Source organism: Hypomesus nipponensis, chromosome 2 (assembly GCF_054491055.1).
Source record: "Hypomesus nipponensis isolate SF chromosome 2, ASM5449105v1, whole genome shotgun sequence".
NCBI classification, from domain to species: Eukaryota; Metazoa; Chordata; class Actinopteri; order Osmeriformes; family Osmeridae; genus Hypomesus; species Hypomesus nipponensis.
The window spans coordinates 9,924,352-9,930,588 of record NC_140362.1 but is presented as its reverse complement, the minus strand read 5'-3'; positions in this window follow the sequence as shown (position 1 = coordinate 9,930,588).

Genomic DNA, 6,237 nt, shown 5'->3' with positions numbered 1-6,237 from the left:
ATGTCATCGTTGTAACTGCAGTTTGTTAAGTTGCCTAACTCTGCCCCAGTGAAGTGGTCATGAGAGGAAGAGGAGAGGTTGCTGTCTGGACACAACAATGCACACATACCAGCCCTGGTGTGCACACACAAACACATACACATACACAACTAGACATACATATTAACCAAGGAAATCACGTACACAAACACACAGGGATACACACACACAGACACAGACACACACACACACACTTAAACAAATGAGCCTAGGCAAATACATTTGCACACATCGTGATTACAGTAATCTTACAACACATCAAGAAAGCCAATCCTACAGCGATGTACTTTGATATAGTACATCTGTGCGCTTCACCTTGCATCTGTGGCGTTTGACAGCCCTGTAGCCTGAGGCATCAACTGGTGGGTGTCAATAGATAAATCATGGAGACCAATAGTTACAACTTATCAATTTCTGTGAAAGAAACAATGTGAGAAAAATTATGATTATTCTTGAGATTATTCTGTTGGGATTGTTAAATCTGAACAGCAGTGCATGTGGGCAATCTGTTAGGCTCCAGATTATGTTAGTGCAGTGAGCTAAAGCCTAGAGGGAAATAACCTGTGTTGAGTAGAGACGGGCGGGGGAGTTTAGTTCATCCTCACATCCTATGTTAGATGGCCCTTCTGAGACAGGCTGGATTGATTCCTCTGCCGTGTTTGGGGCTAGCCTAGCCTGGTCTGGCCTGGCCTGGCTTGGAGCGTGCTGGGGCCCCCAGAGAGAGCCTCTTGCAGCTATCTGTTTCTTAATTTCACGCTTCATTTGAGATCAGACTCCACCCAACTATAGTGTGTGGGTACGTGTGTGTGTGGGTGTGTGTGTGTGTGTGTGAGAGAGAGAGAGAGAGAGAGAGAGAGAGAGAGAGAGAGAGATAGAGAGAGAGAGAGAGAGAGAGAGAGAGAAAGAGAGAGAGAGGGGGGGGGAGAGAGAGGGTAGAGAGAGAGAGAGAGAGAGAGAGAGAGAGAGAGAGAGAGAGAGAGAGAGAGAGAGAGAGAAAGAGAGAGAGGGGGGGGAGAGAGAGAGTGGGTGGGGAGTGAATCTGCAAACAAACACACACACACACACACATAGGACACACACATCAGAAGAGTACTCTGATGGGTCTTGATGTGGTAATTTACATTTGCTTGAGCAGGGAAACGGACACACACAAGTACGCAGACACATACTTGCACACACACTGAAAGCAAGAATAGGAATCTATTAACAACAGGCAGTTTATTTCAGTTTGAGGTAACTGTGTGCCTTCTCCAAGGGTACAGGGGATCATGAGTCAAGTTGACAAGCCAGGTGGAATTGTTTTGCTTTTATAAAGCATGCAATCATAGTCCCATTTTGTGCCTAACCGATGTTATGAGTTTGGCTGGAAGACTTTAAGAACAATAAAGCACATTCTTTATACCTCATCCACAACCCCTGCCCACCTACCCCCCATGGATACAGGCAATAATTCTTTTTATATTTCTTGATATATTTTCTTTCATGTTTTTAATGATAAACAGCTGTTTACAATCAGAGAAAGATTTTTGCTGACCTTGGGCTTTTCTGGATGTAGTTGTATTGTGGGAGATTTATTGGGAAAGCACCTTGCAAATTCACAACAACGTCAATATCACAAGGCTCTCACCCTGCCACAGAAATCCATTCCTTTTCACATCCCTTTCCCACTACAGCAGCACATACAGCTGAACGGCTGAACAGAGCCGGAGCACAACAGGGCATTTTCATTGTGGCCGCCGCCGTATAAATTGATGGCAACTATCAGATGTGAGCCAAAGCAATCGAGTCTTAGATTAGGTACATCTGTCGTGCGCACGATGGCAGGTCAGGCCCAGCTACATCAACCCCTCTGTTACATCTGTCTGGGTGCCCCCCCCCCCACTCCCCCCCACTCCCCCCCGCCCACTACTCTCCACACGCTAACCTGCTGGCTGGGGATAGATGACTGTAATCTAGAGAGAGAGGGAGAGAGTGAGGGGGGGTGAGGGAGAGGGAGAGGGAGAGGGAGAGGGAGAGGGAGAGGGAGAGGGAGAGGGAGAGGGAGAGGGAGAGGGAGAGGGAGAGGGAGAGGGAGACAGAGATAGAGAGAGAGAGAGAGAGAGAGAGAGAGAGAGAGAGAGAGAGAGAGAGAGAGAGAGAGAAAGAGAGAGAGAGAGAGAGATAGAGAGAGAGAGAGAGAGAGATAGAGAGAGAGAGAGGATGATTTGTAGAAAACGAGTCGTCGGCATTTGAATGACACCTCAATTCGGTCATGGGATGAATCCAACTCCAGGTAATTACTATCAAGTCTCCCAGACCACTCAACAGGGCCGCAACCCGAGACATTATATTGAGATTCTATTAGACTATCAACAGTACTTGAAAGGTGAACAGCAGTGGTACAGTCTCACACTGTCTGTGCCTTGTCTCCAACATGGGATATAATAGGGGTCAATTGTTGCCTTGTTAATCCATTATCAAAATCCCACAATGACCTTTGAGTGATATTTCACAGCAAGTGCCTCTCTCTCTCTCTCTCTCTTGCTCGTTCGTGCTGCTCTTCCTCACACCCTCTATCTCTCTCTCTCTCCCTCTCTCCTCTCTGTCTTTCTCTGCAACACAGAGGGTTGGAGGGTTTTTGGTCATCCAGACTGTGTGACCAAAGTTAAAATCAAACACCACATCTGCAGACTCACTGAGCTATTCCGTACATCAAACCACAAATCCATAGCCTGACTTTGTCATACTCATAATTCTAGTCAGAATATGAGTCTGAAACTGTTCCGTTGGGCTGTGAGTATGGAGCGTGTTTCAACCGAACCCGGAAAAAAATGCCTCTTCACTAAATTGGATAGACCTACAACCAATCAGAGCAACGTAATATGTTGTTTGTTGAAAACGAATTCAACCCCAGTTCTCTTTGGTGACGTGGTTGATTACGTTACTGTTGATCATCTGTCCATCGCATAAAGCCCGCCCTGACAATTTGATTGGTCCGAACATTTCCTGTTCGGACATACTTTTCCCCAAAACTAGCGACCCCGGCCCAGACCCAACTTTCCAACCACATTTTTTTGTGGGCGGGGCTAAGTTGGGCTGGCAGCCAGGATAACAAATCCAACAAATGGTTCAGTTCTCAAGCAGGTTTACAGTTTTATATTAAAACCCATTGGCTGAACAAAACTCTCAGTTGCCTGAATTCATGTAGCTAATTTTGCCAGTTTGTTGTCAATACCTTAAACCATTTCACATGGTAAAACACAATTTGCAGATCTCACTTAGAATTTTTTGCAAAACTCTAAACACTTTCTCATTTTTAAAACACATTCTGCACTCTAATGCACATGTCATCCATACTGTTAAACACAAATGGCAACAATCAAATACAAATAGAGAAAACATGTCATTGACTAAACACAACAACTCAAAATTGATTTCAAATGATGTGACACAACCAATATAAGCCAGTTCAGAGAGCAAACACGTTGTTGAAGGTGTGAAAATATTGCTTGTGATTTTGACAAAGTGCTCTGGCCTAACCAGCCCAAAGACAAGAAGAAGCACATTGATCACGTTTACTCCTTTGATTTTGTCCCTTTTACTGTAATATTGTATACTGTAGTACAGTGCATTGTAGGCTGTATACTGTACAATTAACAAATTGTATAGTCTGAACATTGTGCTTTCCATTTGTTGCAGTAACAGTACTGACTGCTCAATGGATTTTGACTGGTTGTAGGTTCATATCAAGAAAGAACAAGAGTGAGTTGTGAGTAGTGAGATGCAGGGTACAGTACTGTATAGGGGTACAAGGAGGAGAAAGAGCAAAACAATTGCAAAAAGCAGAGTAGTAATTTTGATCAATTTTGAGCTACTATGATAGAACATGTTTTTGTTCATCAAAAGACAATGACGGATAAATATGAAATTTGTTTTGAGATTACGTTAAAACTTCTCCCTGAGAACTATATGTTTTGAACAATGTGTTTTCTATTTTTGGGTGTATTGTTTACTGACTGCTTGATAGTGTATATAATTTTTTTATCACTTTGTTTATGATTTGAGAGCAGTATTTGATTTTGAGGACAGGTAAATCTGTTTTGAGGCGAAAGTTTCATTTTGCAAGAAGATTCAGAGGTTTTTTAAATAGTGCTTGAAGATGAGGTTTTGTGTTTACAGTTTTGAGAAAGTGGGTGACTGTTTCAAGAAATATGTTTTTACAATTGTGAAAAACTGTATTATTATTTTTCTTTGTATTTGCCTAAATGTTATGGTGTTATTTTCTAGGACCATGTTCATGATTTCAGTTTCTTGTTCAGGAGACAGAAGAGGTTCCCGACCACCTTGTGTTGGTAATCTTTAAGTTCTGCCAAACAAATAGTAAAATAATGTAAGTACTGTGTAGGAATACAAAGTACGGATACATTTCCCAAATACTTGAAACATACTTTATTTACAGTACAGTCCTACAGAACAGTCCACAGGCAATACTGTGCTACTGTACTCATTGAGTACTGTATTGATATGCAGTAGGCCTACTGACATTTTCTAGTGAGAATAGATATCTTACCTATTCTCATTTCGGAAAGTCCAGATGATGGATGCTACGGTGTACCTGCTCAAATTTGGCTGTACCCTTTGCCCAGCCTCCCTTATTGTTAGACCATGGTTGACCACATAGTCAACCAAAGTGACTCGGATCTCATCAGAGATTACGGTCCTTGGCCTTCCTCATCCTCGTCCTCCCCGTCCATCTCCTCTTACTCTCACTCCTCTGGCTCTGCCTTTGTTTCCAATGTTGGCATACATTGCTCCAAAACAGAAGAGTTCACCTGTTGCCTTTTTATGCTAAAGCTCTGATTCCTTAGCCTGGCTGCCAGCCCAACTTCTCCCCGCCCACAAAAAAATTTGGTCGGGAAGTTGGGTCTGGAGGGTCTCGTATTGGGAACAACTACATAAAACTTTGAGAAAATACTAAAATACTAAAAAAATGAGAAATACTGTAATCAATTACATGTTTTCTCTATTTATCTTTGATTCTTGCCACTTTTGTTTACCAGTATGGATGACATGTGCATTAGAGTGCAGAATGTGTTTTGAGAATGAGAATGTGTTTAGAGGTTTGCTGAAAAGTCTAAGTGAGATCTGGAAATTCTGTTTTACCATGTAAAATGGTTTAAAGTATTAAAAATAGACTGCACAATTAGCTACATGAGTTCAGGCAACTGATAAATTTGTGCAGCCAATGGGTTTTAGTGTTTTAGCTATTGAGAAAAACTGTAAACATTCAACAGCAGAACAGTTCTAATTGGCTGGGCAAATGGAAACCTTGTCCGGCAGCAGCCGATGAGCTCTAATCGTTTTTCAGCGAGCAGAGAGGACAGGGCAGGATGAATCTGATGCGGATGAAGGACAGTTAGAGTTTTAACAAGACAAAGAATTTCTCTAGGCCACACACACATACACACATACACACATAAACCCACGTCTCTGTCGCCTCATGTAAACTCCACCTAACCTGAGAATAATTCAGTCCTGAAAAGGATTAAAGGGGATTTCTGATGAAGAATGTTGATTGACTTGATCTGATCGCAGCATGCTTGGCCTTTTGGTCCAATACAATTTCCATCGGATAAGTAATCCAATTTAGCCTTTCTACTCTCTTCAGTGTGGGACTCACATTTGGCAACTCAGCAAGGTTGAGGGGACGCCAATATTTCCAATAGATTGTCATGAGCTTCAGTGTCACCCTGTGGCCAGTTGTGTGTATTGCTGTCTGTCCTCTGGAATAAATCACTGGACTGTTGCTGGCACATGGATGGGCGGAAATATTGTTATGGGTCAGGACGGCACCATCTAAGGTATCCTGGAAGTTTCTTTAAGAGTAAAACCTGTCAGAAGAGAAAATGGTTATAATAAGCCAAAATGCTTAATATCCCATGTAAATTAACAGGAAAGAAAATGTGTAGAACAGTGGCGATTACATTTTTTTGCTGAAGCACCCCTAAATTTAATCTCAGCACCCTTGAAAAAAAAAATACATTATTATTGTTTATTATCATTTGATGCTGGTAGATCATGAAAATGGGACATGCTTAGTTTTTTCATTCGTTCAATATTTTGCATAAAAATACATAAATGTATGAATTGTTATCCAGTGAAATTAGGGATTTATTACAGGCATGCAAACTCCCCACCTTTAGGTGAGACTCACCTTTT